The sequence below is a fragment of the Microcebus murinus genome, chromosome 20, assembly GCF_040939455.1.
Source record: "Microcebus murinus isolate Inina chromosome 20, M.murinus_Inina_mat1.0, whole genome shotgun sequence".
Classification (NCBI taxonomy): domain Eukaryota; kingdom Metazoa; phylum Chordata; class Mammalia; order Primates; family Cheirogaleidae; genus Microcebus; species Microcebus murinus.
Window position 1 is genome coordinate 15,043,327 of NC_134123.1, and position 19,979 is coordinate 15,063,305.

Below are 19,979 nucleotides of genomic sequence, written 5' to 3' on the forward strand. Positions count from 1 at the left end.
TGAGATTGCACATATAAAAAGGAATAATTTCCTTATGATATTTATATAACTCCCCCATTTACTTATTTTATATAATTTTTGTCACATAAAAATCAAATAATCATATTTTATATATTAATCTATCTAGAAGGAAGGTATGGAAAATATTGTTCTAACTGCTAATAGAACTTAAATATACTATATCATTTTTACTTGATGTACATGAAAAGATTAAGGAGATTCCATTTAATATTATTTTGCAACATATTCAACATGCCTAAAATATCAATAAACATCCATGGAAGCACCTTATCATGGCATATTTCTGTGTGCGTGTATGTGTGTGTGTGTGTGTGAGCCAGATATTTTGCTGATTAAAATCAATATAAAGGAGTATGGAATTGTCTTCTAAGACATCCAGAGCTGTGATTCAAAAATATATTAAAGAGAAATAAGGGAGCCCAGGATGGAGAGAGGAAGTAAGTTCGTCCTGGGTTATTTTTAATATAAGACAGAAAGTCAGTTTATCCTCAATTTTTTTTTAGACATTCTCACCAAGGGAAAGGTACAGACACTGAGTTACGCATGCAGCAATTCCACAATTAGTACATTTTTTTCTGAATAGAATATAACTTTGCATCACATATAGTTTAATAGCATTCTTTCATGCAAGTCTAGTCTTAGAAGCATTCTCATTTTACAAAGCTGAATTATGTCATTTTTTAATATTTCCATATCACTTAAAAAGTCAATGTGAAGGAGAAAAAGTATGCTTTGTAGAACATGGATAAAATTGATTTTAAAAAATGAAAAAAGCTGTGTCTAAAAATAAACTTAGGAGGATTTATGAAATTTCTGTAGAGAAAATTGTGGTAGATAAGTCATAATATTAGACTTTGGATATGATTGTATCTCTCCTTTCCCTTTATTGAAAATAGCCTGGTAAAGGAGGTGGGTGTAATCTTTGCTAATTTGTTAATGCATTACATAAATGTTTACTTAGCACCAACTCAGTGCTTAGCCCTGGGCCAAACTTCCGTCAAGCATCTGCAACTGTCTGTGGCAGTGGGGGTAGGGAAGAAAAATGTTTGAAAATTTTAAATGTAAATGTTATTCATTTATGATACTTTCCAAAGAGATACATAAAATCACATCTATGTATCTCTACCTACTAATGAAAAAAAAGACATTTAAAGGCAAGAAGGTGGGTGCTGTTTATGACGGGGAATAGCACATGACATTTAAAACTCAGGAAATAAAAGCTTAGGATTTGACAGCAAAAGGAAATAGTATTGGCCCTGGTGCTTTGCCATGAAGAGGTAATGGAGATTTAGTTAGCAGCAACATATGGGAGAAGAAGCTAAATGGCATCCCTTGAACTTATTTCTTTTCTGACCTTTTGAAGTTGCCAGGTTCAACTAATTTTCTCCTCATGGTTACATCTGAAGCAGGGACAGGAACCAACAGTTCAGTAGAAATAGATTAGCATCACAACTTTCTGTGAGAATAAAATGAGAAAGGACTAATAGCCATTTGGTTAATTAAGCTCTGCTAAATCAGATGATGGCCTTTGTCCATCAAAAAATTGTTCTATTTCATAAATATATACTTATTGAATTGGAGGGAGGGAATTCTTGGCACCATTGATAATATTTTTAAAAGAATGATTGATATACAAATCTAAGTAACCAGGAAAGCAAATCAAATAATCTAAGGCAGATGTAATGCCAAAGAGAACATGATAAAAATCTGACTTGAACCAATAAATGTTAGCTGTCCAGGCACATTTTCAAGAAGTAAGCTCTGTGTATGTGTGTTTGTGTGTGTGTGTGTATGTGTGTGTGTGTGTGTGTGTGTGTGTGTGTGCAACACATAACAGAGAGCAACAAGAATTAGCCTTGCTTTCTTTCTATTGCCTGTAAAGGGAGTATTAATACACCAAAGTTAGGAGCCTTTTCCTAAATTTAAAAGCAATGCTAGTCCTTTTCATTTGTGAATGCCAACAGTGCTGAAAACAAAAATAAAACTGTATTTTTCCCTGCTGCACTAAATAACTTTGTAGCAAATATAAAATGACTGAAACTAGTACCAGCAGTACCACTGAGCACAATATTTTCAAAAAAGAAGTCTTCGAGACCTCAAATTACATCTGAAATTCAAAGGCTACTCTGATTATTCTTGTTCCTTGATTTACCAAACACAAAAGTTTGCTGATATACCAGCAAAGTATGGTTGCAAATATAAATTGAATGTCACTTTATGCGCGTTGAAAGCTTTTGGTTATTGCATGGAAAATCTGCTCAAATTGGAATGTTGATAAAAGCTGTGAGGTGTACCACCTGGAGTAGAAAAATAACAAAAGTTTATTATTTTTTCTTTTAAGCATTAATTTACTCATATTGATAAGATTTTCTGAAAGGTTGTTAATGTGTGGATTCTAACTTTTCAATATGTGCATGTTCTTTTTCCCCACCAATAAACAATAAAAAGAACCTGGAAGGCAGAGCCCAGAGGTACAGTTTCTTGGATAGAATCATTATATCCTCATTCTTTGGAGTTTCTTTGCTTTGCTCCAACAATCTGATCCTCCCAGTTAACAAGGAATATTAGAACTTAAATCTGTGCATAGTTTCAAGGAAGTGTTACAGCATGAGTATATTCATATAACAGTCTTTACAAATGCCTTCTCAAGTGGTGTATTCCCTCCTGCTGAGCATGTTTTATGGGCTGTTTGTTTTGTTTTACATAGATCCTGCTGCCATTGGCTACTTAAATTGTCTTCAGTGCTAATTGAGGGGTTGCTGTAAATGAATACTGTGGTGACCGCAGTTATTCATAATACCCAAATAAAGTTATTTGCCAGGGTAAGGACTTCCTTCGCTTTAGAGTTGATATGTGTACAGCAGGCAAATGGAGCCGCTATTCTACTGAGGACTGCTATAAAATTGTCTGTTCTTCAGCAAAATTCATACTGCTTCAAGAACTCAAGAAATGCATTCCGGACCCCAGAAATGCAGCCAAGAAATATAACAGAGATTTCCCCATCTGGAGTTCTGAGGGCTTTAGGAAACTGTAAATTATAAAGCAGAAACATTGATTTTTAATAGTCATAATTAGAAGTATAAGATCTGATTTGCAGGGGGGACAGATTAAAAAGTTTGAACGACAGTATGACAGCACAAATTTCAGAGAACATCAGCCAGTTCCTCTAAAATATTTGGCCTATTTGAGACGGTCAGGGGATATCTTGACACTCATTTGGGTGCTGTTGGCTATCAGAATGAGGAAGATGAACTGCCACTGAATAGCCCTGAATGAAACCATCTCCGGCATTGCTGGGAAGGCTCCTCTGTTTTCAGAAGGGATTCTCCTCAACTCCTCACCCTCTTCAAAGTCCAGGGGAAAAAATACATACATACATATATATATATATATATATATTATATATATATATATATATATATATATATATATACACACACACATACACATACATATAGAAAGAGAGAAAGTCAAAGGTGATTTAAAATACTAGGACTACTCCAGCATGAAATGACTATATGACAGGGAGCTTCAAATCTGTGAAAGCAAAATTACAAAATACTGTCGGAATTATTATTTAATAAGGGGACTAGCCCTAGAATTTCTTTCAGCAACAGCGCTCAGGGAAGTGGAAAAACATGTCTCGACATGATGATTATGGAGAACTCCCTTTGAGAAAAAAAAAAAAAAAAGGAACGCTTAGAGAACATCCTTCAAAGGTATCAGTCCTCTCAGTAGAAGAATCCCCCTACACACACACACACACACACACACACACACACACACAGACACACACACAGACACACACTCACTTCGGATGAAATCCCTGCAAAACTGGACGCGGCGGATGAAAAGCAATAGCGAGGAAGGAGTTTCAGTGGTATTTTAGCATGAACGACAGGGCTCACTTTGCATGCACTGAGGTACAGCTTAGCAAGGCTTGAATGGATGGAAATTCCCACTCTCGAATCTTACATAGATATCTCTTTTCCACATGTAGTTTGCTAGTTGGAAAGCTCTTATAATGAAGCCAGAGGTGACAGCCCAGGGAGGGTGTTTACCCACTGAGATGGCTGTCAGCAGTGTTGTAAAGAGGACAGGCGCTTGCAAACGGCCCCAAACAACCCCAGTCCCCGCGATCTGCTTCGCGACGGTGCCGGATGCGAGAGAGGGCACTGCTCCCGCGTACCTTCTCCAGCGTCCCCTCGCTCCCTTTGTCAGCCCCCAAATACCGTGAAGCCGAGCCGAAAGAAAGCCGCTGATCTGATTAGCAGCTCTGGCGCGCCAAGGGACTGTCGGATCGCGCCTGCTAAGGAGGAAACTCCTGTGGAATCTTCAGGAAGGGTGGTAAAGTTGAAAGGACCTTTTCTCCCTCCCGCTGGCTCAGTTATAAGCGCTATCCTTTAATTGGAGCTGAAGTGAGCAGCTGCCAGCCTGATTTTCCATTACGGACTAATGTTGTGCGTTTGCAACAATAAACAATTAATGTTGTTTGATTTCTTACATTTAGCAACCCAAGCAAACAGCTGCCATCTCCGCTCGCGGAGGCAAACGGCTAGTCCCGGGCGAACCGCCGGCTGGGTGCCTGCGGGGGAGGGTCAACGACTAGGAAACTTTGAGGTTTCTGCCAGATTGAGCGGGGGAAGGCTTCGGTGTTGGGGAGGGAAAAGCGGAGGAAATTGTGGATACCTGTTGGCATCAGCGTTGGGGGCGGCAGGTTTTCACTGTTTCCCAGCCTCGGTTGGAACCTGGGAGAACAGGAATCGGTCCCTTATGAACCTGTTACGCACTGGGAGAACCCAGGCGACAGCCCCCTTTTCCTCTGGTCCTGCGAGGGGCGCGGCCCGCCCCCCAAAGGGTTCGTTCGCAGACGAGGAGGAGCGAGATGACAGAAAGCGCAGCCCGGGACTCTGCAGTCCCTAGAAGAGCCGCTACGGAGGAGTCCCCAGCTCCGGGGGCCTCTATGAGCGCAGTCTCGCGGGCTCTGGGAGGACACCGCCGGGGGTGCAGCCCGGATGCTGGGCTGCGTCTCGGCGAGGTCGGAGCCGCGGGGCGGCGCGGGAGCCCCGCAAGTTTGCAGCGGGCACCGCGCCTCCCAGGCTGGAGCAGCCACTTGTGGGAAAGCCTCGCGCTGAGGCTTTCGCAGCTGAGCCGTGGCCCGCACCCCTACCGCGGGAGTCGCCCTCCCTCGCCTTGGATATGAGGAGACGCAGAAAAGCAGCGATAGGGCACCTCCGGCCCCTTCACCTGGTTTCCTCGCGGGCTGGCACCCTCCTCACAGCAGGCGGCGGGTGTTTCCCATTCACCTCACGGACCCCGCAGTGAAAGCGCGCTGCAGCGGCGCCTGTGCTGGGAGGAGGAGAAATCACCAGGCGACCGCAGCGAGAGAGACGGGTAGGAAGACCGGAGGGGCACAGCCTGGAGCTGGCTTCCCCCCAGGATCTGTTGTCAGAGCAGTTTTCAAAAACCGTCAGGCAAAACCCTGAGGCGTCCGCATTAGTCATAGATACCGCGAAAGAACGCGCAGCTCAGCCTGTGCCTGTGCTAGGAACCCGCATCCACCATCCAGGAGGGAGGTGCGCGCAAGGTGTCCGAAGGGGCATGGGAATTTCTAAAAGAAACGGTCCCTTCTAGGTCCTGGGGCATAGAGAAAAACGAACACAGGGGGTGGGGGAGACACTTACTCTTGTGCGGCTCCTCGCTGGCGAATTTCAAGCCTCCCGGTTCACAAATGGCTGGAGGGGCTCAGGGTCGGCTCCTGAGGGCGGCCAGCGCCGAGCGGTCCCTGCGCGCTGGGTAGGCGCCTCCGGGTTCGGTGCATGCCTCTCGGAGCTGGTGCGGAGACGCGGGGCAAGGGCGCTGGGCTCTGGGTGTCCGCAGCTCAAAGTGCAGCTGCTGGGTTGATGCTACCGTCTATGCACAAACCAGTGCCGGTGGAGGAGCTTGGAGGAGGCAGGGAGATTCCAAATAAATCCACTAATTCTGGGCTGAGCGCTCCGGCGTGCGAGCCCGCCTGCCTGCCAAATGTAACTGTGAAGTGATGTGGAAAAGTGAGCCGGGTGCCTCCCCTGATGGATCTCATTGGGCAGAGCGCAGAGGCAGGTCTACCACTTGGAAATTCATGTAAGCAGTCCCCCACCCCGCCCCCTCCCCGCCTTTCCCCTTCGCTGTCGCGCGCTCGCCGGTTCGCTCTCTTTCCCCTTACCAAGTGGGCGCACAACTTTTTGCTCCTCGCTCCCGAGCACGCCCCGCGCGTCTCCGCCGCCGGAGCCACTGGGTGAAGATGCGCCCTTCCGTGCTGTGCGCGCAGCTAGCGGAGGGCCAAGCTCCTTGGATAAGAGAGCTGGCAGATGATCTAGCAGGCTGCGGAGGAGGTACCCGCGAGTGTTCTCTCTTCAGGTCTCACCTGAGCCCTGGTGTTGGCGTTATCTTGAAAAGCGTCTCAGTGGCCCACAGCTGTTTTCCGCGGGAGGAGGAGGACGCGTCAGGGCAAAGGGGTGCGCTGTGCAGCTCGTCTCCTTTTTATGCCGAGGGCCTCTTGGCGCACAGAATAGGGTGGTTGCAAGACCCTTTGCACAGTACTCAGACGCTACGATTTAGAGGCTGTGTGTCTTGGTCCCATGATAGAGCGAGCGCATTCCTTATGTCCTAGTGATCCTTTGGGGAGATGGAATGAGGAACAACGAGGAGGGGTGCGCAGTAAGTGGGTGTGTGGAAGCAGAACTTGCATGAGAAATAAGGGGAGGAATTGCTAGGTCTTTTGGATGTGCTCTGATCTCCGGATCTCCTGTCAGGTACCACACTTGCAGTTCTCCTGCCTCCACCAAAAGATGCCCTGTCTGTGGTCCCTTCAAGCCCTCTGATAGACTGCGCTCAGATCTTGAGAAATGGCCACCCTGGGGTAGAGCCAGTATAAGAAGGAGGCATCGTGAATCAGGAGGTCCAGATTTCTTTTATTTTCATCTCTGAGGCTAACATGTAGAAATATTCAGCTGCTGTGATCGCCTTTTAATAAAATTAGTGAAATATAAGACAAACTTATCCTTACCTTTGTTTTTTCAAACTACCCTCCACAGGAGACCCCGATTTAGTCCATTCCCTGCGTGCACTAGATCTGAGCTCTGAGAGTGGATTTTACCATCTGGGTACAGAGCCGAAACAGAAGGGGAAAAAAGTGCAGAGGACCAGACACGCGGTCTGTAGAGATTGTACTGTCTGACTCAAATTAATGAGACAGAGTGAACAGAATGAGAAAATAGGCACAATATGCTTATAATACTCATGCAAATTTGACAATTTTTTTTTGCACTGTATCTAGTATCCTATTGTGAAATGTTCAAAAGAATATTGACTGTAGGTCTAATATCGGTTTATTTCACATTTGAACTGTCATGAGTAAGAAACTTTGTGAATTGTTTGAGAAAGGGGGAGGTGAAGAGAACCAGGAGGTCTTTCCCCTGCCCCACAGGCAGCCACTAAGTAACTGTTTGTTCTCTTCCCAGACTGTGTCTGCTTACAGGGTATTGGGATTGGCTAATTCTGTCTTGGAAAAAGGAACAGCAAGCAGTCAAGCCGCAATCAAATTATAACTGCTGCTAGACCAGACAGTCCCAAGTGGACAAAGAAATAGATCACATTTTGGGTTGTACTTAATTTTCAGACATTCATTTTCACTTTGAATAGATAGTTTGAACCTTTCCTTGGGGTATCTTCTTACATCTATGAGAGAACTAAAGCAAAGGTCATGTGCTACTGAAAGCTGGGGATTGTCACACGTAAGAAATGCATCTCAAAAGCAAGCCAGAATGTTAGAGAGACAGCATCCTCAAATCTCATTTTCTGAAATAAAGGAAAAAAAAAACTGTGATGGCAAAGTAAAGAGAATCATAATCCAATGATGCCTTGAGTTTGGATGAATTTATTTTGACTCACTTTATCCATATTTACTCTTAAAGCAGTTCCATACATTGCCTTCACTGAATTTAACCCTATGTGTACCTGTTAATCTCCGCTCAAAGCATTGCAGCAGGAAATTTCCTGACTAATTCTTAGGAGAGGTCAGGATGATTAAGCAGTGTGAAAGAGGATTAGGATGTTAAAAAGCCCTGTAAGGATATTTCTAAGATAATCAGGGATGCTGAAAGACAAGGTTATTTGTCTCTTTAACAATTCCCCCCACTCTTACTATGATGCAGTGTAATGTTCACAATGGTGAGAGCCTACCCCCTCAAGAAATTGTTTTATTTTTGACATCATCTTCAGGGTTACAGACTTCCAGCAGGAAAAGGAATGTGCTCCATAGGCTTTTGTGAATGGCAACTGAAATTGCATGTGTTGTGGAGCATTTCGGGGGAGGAAGGGTGAGGAATTATCTGATAGAGCAGTAAAGTATAATTTGAGAAGGAGTTGGGGGCAGAGAGGAAAGACTGCATTCAGTATGACCTTGGCTGACTGGTGCCAAAATTGGGATGAGGCAGAATGTCTCCAGCCTGGCTCTTGGTGACAGGCAGACAGTTTTGCAGAGGAGTCTACTGAGGTTGAGAGTGAATGAGATGGAGAGAGTCTCCATGTAGTAAAAGACACATTTCTTTTGTTACTATGGCTAGAACCTTTGTCCTAATTTTGACAAAAGGAGACAGTGAACCAGTGGCCAGTTAGTTGCAGAGTGAGGAGTAAACTAACCTATAGGAAACAGAGACCTGGAAGAGGGAGTGAGTGCTAGAAAGTCTTCAACTTCCCTAGTTGAAATAGGAAATGGCAGAATGAAACATACCTGTTATTTGCTGCATTAAAATACAGTCTTTTCTAATTTCCATCCTCCAGTACACAATTAAAACTAGAACAAACTGAAAACAAAACAAAAAATGCATTGACTGTGGTATCTGATAACTTTTAGGGTTATTGGGTTGCTTTTAAATTTAGATGAATTAATGGATTCATGGAATATCTCCTTAAGATGGAGTTGAGGAGTGCGGATCCCATGGGTAAAGGAATTTTACAATGTAATACCTGCCAGGGTTATTATCATTTAAAATAAAACCTCAAGAATCTGAAATATGAAGAAGGCTAAAACATACATGCCACGCCAATTAACATGTAATGTTTTCCAGGAATGCAGAGTCCTTTTCCCCATTTCATTAGGATGAAGATATGTGAAACCATGTCCTTTATTATGAGTTGTGGGGAGAAGGTAAGTAATATATAACTACTCTGGCAGTAGGCATCAGAAACTTAAATTTTATTTTAAATTCCAATATTGAAGAATAAGTCATAAGAATAAAAGAAAATTAGGAAAGCAATTTTGAGAAGTTTGTAAATGTTTAAATAAATTTAGGATAGCTTTTCTTTTAAGTCTATGAGTTTGTTTTAAACTGTTCTCTTACTAAAATCTTGAATATTTGTGATGGTGCTCACATTAAATGAATGTGAATGATTACAGGAGTTTATTTAGGCCAGTGGTTCTCAACCTGCAATGCCTGGACCAGTTTCTGCCTCAGCATCCTCTGGGGATTTGTTATAAATGCAAATTGTTGGGCCCTGAATCTGAGTATATCTCAGAAATATGGGTTTTAACAAATGCCCCCAGGGGATTCTGTTGCTCGCTAAAGTTTGAGAAATCACTGCATTTGGCAATTCCGTTCTCATGTTATGTATATAAAGATAAGAAGGGAAAAAACTAGTGTATTATTAATATTTATTGTTTTTTTTTCCTGGAATATTCTATTTTAAGATAAAATACTATCTTAAAAATAAAATAAAAAAGGAAAAATGTGTAAGAACACTAACTTTATCATTTGATTATTTCACCAATGATTACTATGGGATTTGAAAAACTAAACTGATTTTTTTATAAGTGGTTATGTATTCTTGGAATAAAATCATCATTGAGCTTACTATTCAGAGTTGTGATGCTCTACGTTTCTTGGCTGCTGGTTTTAGCTGTCCCTGAAATTAGGCCTGTATCTCTGAATATTGACTGTAATTACTAATCTTGAGCTTGCCATTATATTTTCAGTAAATGGAGGTGTAAACACTTTCTGAAAACCACATCTGTGCTGAGAGCATTTTGGAAAAGGTTTTCAAAATGGCATTATCTCCCATCTTCCCAGGTGCTAGAAAAGAGATAAGCTCCAATTCAGCTTCTAAACCCAAACTGGGGGTCTGGGGGGTGGGTAGATGGATTTAAGAGGACTGGTACAAAGATATGAAATAAGCCAGCCCAGGTTTTGTGGGCTACACAGTTAGCATTTTAGTTTTTATTTTTGTTTTCTTTCTTTTCCTGAAAGATGACAACAACTAGATTAAGATTCTAGACCACTGTTATTTAACTTTGGAGGCAAGAAGAGGAAAGAGATTAAAAATAGTTCATGTTGTGTTCTAAAAAGAAGGAAAACAAGAAAAAAAGATATAGGAAAAGAAGAACAAAAAGAAAAGGAGGGACCCCCTTCCCCATACTACAACTTGGTATAACAGATTGTATTTAATAATATTAAGACATAACAATTAAATTTACTTAAATTTAAGTCTGGTTTCCATTAACATTTTCTGAAATTTGCACACTTATACTAATGTATCATTACAGATGTTTAGGGGAATACAGATGTATTGAGGGAAAGGCAAAACAGTTCTTTTATTATGCATAAAATGGAGTTCATAGTTCTGATTAGTTGTTATCAAGTTGGTTATTAGAGAGACCACATACATATGCAGTCAACAAATACTGCAAGAAATTGAAAGGAAATTACATTACTGAGAATGTGAACAGGCTGCTTTTATTAGCCAAGCCTCATAATGCTAAGGATTTTTTGTTTGTTTGTTTGTTCTTTTATTAAAGAGGCTGCCTGCCATGTGGAAATCGGGGCACTTGCTTTCAGGTTGCCTTCTCCTGCCTGCCTGGGAAACTGGTCCCGTTAGCGTGGATGTAGAGGCTTTTTTTCTTCTACCTCAAGTGCCCTCTAGCGTGCAATATCTGCGCAGGTTGCTATGTACAAGGAGGAGACAAGAAGAAAGAAAAAGAAATACTCTACCAATTGCTATCCTAATTCCTGAATTGCTCTGCTCTTCTTTTCTCCTTCCTCAAAGGGGTCATTTCCACCCAAGTGTTTGGCAAAACAACAACAAAAAAAAGGTGCTGTTGCATTCGCGTGAAAAACAAATCGCTCATTTACTAAACTGGGAAACAAATGCTAATTCTTTCTCAGGGGTTTCCTTTGAACATTTGTCATAATTTTCCAGAAGTTTCATACACTCTAGTAATCAGGCAAATAAAAGAAGGTAAGTTGCTCCCTAGGAAGAAATTCTGTTTTGTTCCTAACTCCACCACGACTAAGCTATAAGGCTTTTGATGCAAAGTGATTAACCTCACCATGGGTTTTAAGCCGTGTCTCCATAAAAGTACATAATATGTCTTTCCTTCCTCAGGGGAGTGGTTTGAGACCTAACTGAGGTTGATAAAACAATTTCAGTTCCTCAGATACAATTTGATATACAGTTAAATCCCCCCTTTCATCTTGCAACTACTAACAGGGTTTCAAATTCTCTTTGGTAGTCCATAGGGAAACTGTGATTAGGATCTGTATTTTCATAAACATGTCATTAAAACAGCTCTATTGTAAATAGTGGATTTGCTTAAGAGACTTGGAATAGTAGGAAATAGGAAAGAATATTTGCAGAAGAAAAATGTACTTGTTTATGCAAACATGTCTGTGTATGAATAAATATAGCTAAATAGTAAGGCAAAATTTCTGCAAGACATACATTTGGGCATATATCCCTAAACTTTAAAACGAACTAACAATAACAGAAGGTAATTTTACTCACCCAAACGCCACCCACTACACTCTTAGTCTCTGAGAGAGGAGAAGATACCTGTAAACAAACTTATGCATTGGCATCTGTTCAGGTGGTAAGATATCTAGACACCTGTTATACAAACTTGGAGATTGATTGCTTTACTAATCATATGATTATTATGCAGCATTGTGTTTTATCAATATTTTCATAGCCACAATATTTTAAAGGGCAAGTAAAGAGGAAGGCAAGCTAACGTATTATAATATACTCCATTAGTGTCTTCACATACAGAATCTCTTCAATTATTAAGGCATTATGAATGATAGCTATTGTTTGTGTTCTTTAAAGTATGAGAAAAATGGCGCTCAGAGAAGATAAGTGATTGGTTCAAGGTTACACAGTTAATACATTAAAGAGTGGAATTTAAACCCAAGTTTTCCAATGTCAAATGTTATCTACTACAACCTTTCAATATTAAAATACTAGTGACTATGATAATCTACTTCTAATCAGTGTAATACCTCATTGTACAAGTGATTCATAAATTGCAATGAAAGAGAAACTAAACATTTTGTGTTCACAGACAGAACCCAAATCCTTAATTGCATGTGGTTTTGTAAATATAGATCCTAGATTCAACAAGCCATGATTTGGGGGTGTAAAAAGAAAGAAAAAAATAAAAAAGAGAAAATATTAATAGAAATATAAAAAAAAAATTTAAGAAAAGATCCTAGATTCTATGGCTCACCAATTAAATCAAATTCTCCAAAAAGCAACAAAGGTGATCCAATTCAGCATAACAAGCCCTATTTTGGAGATCGTTTGGGAATAATGAAACTAAATGCCATCTAAAGTCTTATTTAACTCCTAGTACTGAAGTCCAAGGTTAAGTCACACTTCTGCTATTACTATTTAGATTTGGGTAGCCCTTTATATATTTCCAAGCACATCAGCTCTCTCATGTAATCCTTGGATACTTGCAATAATCTTGTGAGGTGAGAAGATGTATTATTACCTCGGCTTTATAGAGTTACAAGCTTTTAGAGCTAAAAGGGCCCTTAGAGATCATCTAGTTCAACCTCTTCATTTTATAGGAAAAGACTCTGGTAAAGCTTTTGACTTCTGAGCCTAAGGTTATAGAAAAAAAACAAGACCAGTTGCCAAGCCATTGGTCTTTTAAAAGATGTAGGGATGTCATTTGCCCCTGCAGCTTTGGTTCAAAGAAAAAGCATTACACCAACAACCTGAATATTCTTCAAGATATGAAGTTAGGAGACTGAACGAAACAAAACATAGTTCAGGTACTGTGATACAAATTAATGCTTCCTAAAGAAGATCTACTTTCATTTTCTGGTAAGATGATATTTGCTTCCTTCACCTGGTCTCTGTTCAATCTAATAATATGTCTTGTCTTGGTTGAATTATTTCTGTACCCTGGAGTCTTGCTGACTAATGTAGCCCCAAAGCCTCCTTCCAAGCAGATCTTGTGTGCTGCAGATTTTTAGAGTGAAGATTATTAGGGCATCAAAGGAAGACAACAATCTAAGAAAAAAAAAATCTTGCTTTCCTATGTTCTTATGTACCCTGAAACTTGCTCCGGTCTCTTCTGGTAAGAAACCCAAACAGAAACAATAACTCATTTCAAACCCATGTATATGTAAGACTGACTCCTGAATTCATCAAAAATAGAGAAAAACAAAAGTATCTCACTTGCCCAAATTAAGGAGCTTAGTGAATTTTTACTCATTCTTCTATTTTACATAATGGTATTCTGGCTTTCTTTCCCCACATTATCTCATTGTGTCTGAGCAGGGAACACCTTATTTTTCACTCAGTTGTTTAGTCCCCCTAAATTACAGAAGGCATATAATCACTTTTCTAGAATAGAAAGTGATAATAAATGACACTAGCAGTCGTGTTTGCATGTCTATTTGGAAATGCATCGTTACGGTACTATTGGTGATAAAAGAGGGGCTTCACCCTCCTCTAACCATCTCCTCTCCTTGGAATTGCCACTAGGCTTGGGTCCATGCTCTGGGGACACAACTGGGATGAACTTGTTGAACAGATCCCGAGCATAGAGAAATTAATTTTTCCTCTCTTAGGCTACCTGTCTATGAATAGTGGCCATCTTATCTTTCCACGTGGATCATAGCCATGATTTATATTCTCAAGTCTCCATTTATAGGCCCACTTCCCCACTTATATACTCCTGCCACTTCTTGCATACATCTCTAGCATGATTCCTAACACACTGTCCTGTCAGTTTATGTTTGTCTGCCATCGTCACTAGATTGATTTCAAGCTCCTTGAAAGCAAAACCTCTGTTATCTATATATCTGTGTATCCCAAATCTAGCCCAAAGCCTGATACATAATTGATGTTCAGAAATTAGATTATTTAAGATAATGAACAAATGAATATGACTGCTATAAGGAAAACTATGGTATTATTGTCAGCAGTTAGCTAGAAATAGACCCAGATTTGGAGTTAGAAAAATCAGATGGCCCAGCAGATTGGTGTGAGGAGCTCAATGAGAATAACAGATTTCACTGGAAAAGAAGGAGAGAGAAAAGAGGATGGCAAAACAAAGCGAAAAGAAACGAAACCAGGAGACTCAATCTTCTACAACAGAAATAGAACAGTGAAGATAACAGACTGACACAATTAAGAGTGAACACAGGGAAACAATTCAGACCCTAAATGGTGATTTGTGTAATAGTAATATGAGTAGCAATAATAATTGTAATGACACCCAGAATTAATGAGAATCCATCTGCTTCTTAGTGCCTCATCATTTAGTACCTGAGTGTTTACAAAGCAATTTCCCATTTGCGAAGTAAGTGATCCCTCGGGCATGTCACCCCCATCCCCAAAAGAGAATGCTAAATAGATTCCCAGACTGCTTTCTTCCTCTAAAGCTAGGAATTTTTCTTTAAGACCTGAGAGAAGTATTTTGTTCATTTATCTTTGAATCCTCAGTGGCACAGAAGAGATGTTCAATACATTTTCATTGATTCATCATCTTCTATCTATCCCACCTCAAGCTTCAAGATAAATAAGTCCTGTCCTGTCCCCCTAGTTTTTCAGAATAGGAAACCAGAAACAGCTAGTCAAAGTTGAAGCTGAAAAACACATCTGAGATCTTTGAACACATTGGCTTTTTCTGCAATGTCATGCTATGCCCTAGAAAGATTACCAAGGTCATGTTGCTTATTAATTACTTCTTTTCTGTTATAAATTCTAAGAAAGCACATTCCTTTCGTATTCATATGGAGGACCAAAGAAATCTTATGCCAAAGTTAGCACTTCTCATGCTCTGCAAGGATCAAGGGCAAGACTTAACACTTCTGAGTCAGTTTTGAGCATCTAAAGCACCCTTTCAGATTTTGAAGTGATGGAAAACAGGAAAGGCATTTTGCATCTGGATGTAAAAATCCATGTGTATTTTAAGGGAAATGAGATCCATGCATTCCTGATTAATTTACACTTAAATCAATGAAGTGTTTTGCAAAGGATATTTGATGTTCAAGAAGACTTTTTTAAAAAGCCTAATAGGATTTTAAAGTTGTTTTTGTCTTAAAAAGAACTTATTTTTTCCCCATGATTTTACACCCAAATGATACGATTTCAAAGTCTCATTTCTGAATGAAATCTTTTTGCTCTCAAAGTCTTTCCACTTACCCCTACCCAGAGGTAATTAACCTCGATTTTAGTATATTATTACTAGTTTTACACCTATCTATTGATTGATCTATTTCTATTATCTATTTCTTTTTTTATTTTGCCAGTGATGTTCTCAATAGAACAGACAGGCCGATATACTTGGAGAGTATGCCAGAATATTGGATGTAATTTCCTCAGAAATACAAAAGCCTCAGAAGCTTCTAGCAAAATGGAGGGGAGCAAAATTACACAAGATGAGATTTGGTTGTAAAGGAAGGAGACTCAAAGGGTGAGGACAAGGGCTTGGGATGGACGGAGTCTTCACATTTGTAGAATAGATAGAATGAAAAGACAAAATGTATTGAGGGTTGGTGGTAACTAGAATTAATTGAGCAACTACTGTATGTTGGAATTTCAGAATGCTATTCCATTTATCCTACATAGTTGTTTGGAGATGTAGATCTTATTATCACCGTTTTTCAGATGAGGAATGTAAGGCTCACAAAGGGATATTGACTTCTGTAAATCCCACATCTCACAGGTGTCAAGTGCAGGATGTCTACCCATGGTTCTAGTCCCGCTCAAACTTGTTAGAAGACCCAGGCATTTGTCATGCTATAGGTAGTGAGCCCCCATAGTGATTTCTGATGGGACACAGAAGTGAAAATTTATGGGTAGGAAAGTTAATCACTTTCCAATTTCCTTTCGATCCTCTAAAATTTCATCAAGAGAGAACAATTCAGTTCCCTGCCAGTGTCCATCTCTCTAACAAGCAAAATGTTGGCCTAGGGCTCAGAGGTTTTAGCTGAGTCCACATGCCTTATTAGAATGTAAGAACATTGCTTTGCATTCATTCAATCCATTTCTAAGTTTACCTTGTATTTATGGCAAGTAAAATTAATTTTCTTAGTTTTAGGTATGGATATAAAGTTCCCTTTCAAAATAGTTTTTTATATTACATTTTTAAACAAGTGGGTTGATTAAAATATTATTTAATGCAGATAGTGTACATACCAAAAAAATGATACAGAAGTATATAAATGACTGTAACATGGTGAGGAAAAAAATATATTAAGTCAACATCCTTTCAAAATACTGTTATCAGGTAAATTGTTCCCTACAACTTGGAGGTATACACATTTAAAGTAGTATTGCATATGCTCACAATGTCAGGTTAAAAAAATAAAGTAATATCACTGAACTTAAAGTTTTTATTCAACATCACATATTCCAGATATCTCTACTTTAATTTCCTATACAATCAACTCTTAAAATATGAATGTTGGGTCTGGAGTCATAAAGAACTGGAATACTATAACCCATTCCAGTGGACATTGCAGCAATGCTTTTAGTCTTCAGGTACAAGCAGTATTATTTTATTGTATTTCTCCCTGCCTGCCCCCCCCCCACTAATATTTGCAAACTACAATCGTCATCTTCAGTTAGCATCCTGAACATAGGTTGATGAAAATCCCACTCTAGTTTCTTTTTTTTTTCCAGAGAAGCCTGAATGAAATAAATCAAATATATCTTCACAGTGTACAGATTTGGAGCAGAGTATGTGAAAACAAACTAAAACCTACTTCCAATTTCTGTGACTATTTTATTTGGTTTATCACCCAATTTCATTTGGGGAGACATTGTTGTCCTCTTCAATGAAAGTTTATTTTTATTTTTTTTTCCTTGCCATTGCAAGGGGAAGTCAACATATTGCTCATAAAGTGTTAAAGTCTTTATGAACTGCTGATGGATATCAAGGAAATGCTCTGAGGATTAGGAGGTGATTTTGTGGCAAAATATCCACTTCCTCTAAATATTACCTTCAGTAGCTTTATAGCAAATATTGCTGAAGAAAGAGAATATAAATCACTTAAACTCCCAGGACTTAATACTGAAGTCTCATTTATGTTTTTCTTCTGTTTGAATTACCAACACTCTACTGAGTAAGAAAAACGAAAACACTCTTTGAAAGGAAAACTGAAGAAAAAGGGAGAGAGAAAAAGAGACAGAGAAAGAGAGAGGGATGAGAGAAAGAGAAAATTAATGGTAAGCACTGTCTGGACCCGCCCCCCCCCTTTTTTTTTTTTTTTTTTTTTGGAGACAGAGTCTCTCTCTGTTGTCCTGGCTAGAGTACTTTGGTGTCAGCCTAGCTCACAGCAACCTCCAACTCCTGGGTTTAAGCATTCCTTCTGCCTTAGCCTCCCGAGTAGCTGGGATTACAGGCAAGCACCACCATGGCAGCTACTTTTTTCTACATATATTTTTAGTTATCCAGCTAATTTCTTTCTATTTTTTGCAGAGACAGGGTCTTGCTATTCCTCGGGCTCGTCTCAAACTCCTGAACTCGAGAAATCTTCCCCCCTCGGCCTCCCAGAGTGCTAGGATCACAGACATGAGTCACTGTGCCTGGCCTGCCTGGTCACTTTTTGATCCTTGGTTTTGTGTGGTGTGGCCAGGCACTTGGGCACTCTTGTGGGGATATTCACAATTGCAAACCATTCACATCTCTTATCAATGCCACATGTGAAGTACACAATCCTGAAACACATTTGGGAATTTATGAGTTTGGAGTCATAAATCTGGGACATGTTCTGGGTTCTGTCACTTACTGGGGGAACCTTTAAAAAGAAAAATAGTATTGCTCTTTTGTAGTTTTGATTTGTTTCCTTTTTAGAAATGAGTTTCTAGTAGTTACCGCTTGACAACTTGTAACAGGACCTTTCCCATTCTCTTTTCTACCTGCCGTGTGAATTTGTTCCTGCCAATTGAGTCAGTCAAGATGGGAATGCTAATTTATTATAGCAGTCTTTTGTCAATGTCACTTTGATATCTATACAGAGCTTTAACCTCTTTCTGTCTCTTTTTCTGCAGTCACCAACCCCTCTACCCCTCAGTAAAAGACTGTATTTAACCTTCCTGGACCTTTGGCTTTTCATCAGTAATTTGGAAGAAATAACCCTTGTCTCACCTCTCCCATTGGGTTATAGTAAAAATCTAGCAGTATGAAATATATATGGCAAACCTGTGTTAACTACACACACACACACACACACACACACACACATACACACAGAGAGTCATTTACGTCAACGTGAGAGTTCAAAAACAAGAACCAAGAGTCAAGAGATCTTCCCATTTTCTCTGAAACTTTGAGTCTAACATTGTGCTTTGGTTTAGATGTTTATCCCCACCAAACCTCATGTTAAAATCTGATCCCCAGTGTTGGAGGTAGGGCCTAGTGAGAGGTGTTTAGGTCATGGCAATGGAGTTCTCATAAAAAGATTAATGCCCTCCCTAAGGGGTGAATTCTCCTGCCTTTATTAGATCCTGCTACAGCTGGTTGTTAAAAGGGGCCTGGCACCTCCTCACCCTCTCTCGCTTGCCCTGTCACCATGTGATCTCTCCACACACCACACTGGCTCCTCTGTACCTTCTGCCATGAGTGGAGGCAGCTGAAGCCCCTCCCCAGATACAGATGCCCATGTATTGAACTTTCTAGCCATCAGAACTGTGAGCCACGTAAGCCTTTTATTTTTAATTTTTTATAAATTATCCAACCTTCAATATTCCTTTGTAGCAACAGAAAATGAACCAAGACACGTTGTATCTATTATGTTCCATAATGGCATTACAAATCAAGCGAGACTGTAGGGGCCACATCTTATGTGTGGGGGCCAAAATCTCCTTCATCGGCAGACATCTTTGTCTGGCTTGCCAATCTCTTTGAAAATTTCACCATGAGCGTTTCTCATTAAAAAAAAAAAAAAAAAAAAAAGCAAAGGCATTATGTGAGTGCTCACAGTAATAAATAGTATTTAGTTTGTTTGAGCAACCCACTAGAAGTCAGTGTCTAATTAATACATAAATAAGTGCATGTATGAATACATCTACCTGACTACCCTGTTTCATCAATCATGCATTAAATCTCCTGTTGTTCCCTACTTAATACCAGGTGCAGAGAATTCAGAGATGAATGAGACAAGATGCCCTCAAAACCTCAGTCAAGTGGCAGACACAGACAATGTGAACACATGATCTTCATACAATGACAACTCTCAAGTGCAGCATAGTGGATTGATGGAAATGGTGAAGGCTCAGGAGTCAGAGAACATCCTTGGAAATGTCATTTAACCTCTCTGAATAATCTTGCAACCTTCTAATCATGGGAGTCACTTAACTTATCTCATGTGTAGTTGGGTGTGGCTGGAGTATATGATACATGTGAGAGTATAAGAAGCATGGTGGATCATGTACAAGAAAATTAAATTTGGCCAGATCATAGGGGCCTTATCTTGCAGGCTGAGAAACCTGGACATAAATCTACTAATCCTCTCTCATGTTGGATAAATATCCAGTAAGTATGTATATATCACCTCCATGACAGCCGTTAGAAATTATAGCCCTAGAAGTAGAGTAAAGTATAGATCGTGTAAGAGGCAATGGAAGGCAAGGATACCACTTAAGAAGTAATTTCAATACTAACAAAACAACAAACATAA

The 19,979-nt window shown here is 40.0% G+C and overlaps 1 protein-coding gene across 2 annotated transcripts in view; it reads right to left on the reverse strand.

Moving 5' to 3' along the window:
• CDH8 (cadherin 8) overlaps nt 1–6,136 on the reverse strand; it is a 359,018-nt gene extending 352,882 nt beyond the window's left edge. For both annotated transcript variants that reach the window (XM_012781565.2, XM_012781533.2), the window contains exon 1: nt 5,706–6,136. The gene's annotated coding sequence lies outside the window, so the exon portion shown is untranslated. The remainder of the gene's footprint in view (nt 1–5,705) is intronic.
• Between the last annotated feature and the right edge of the window lie 13,843 nt (nt 6,137–19,979).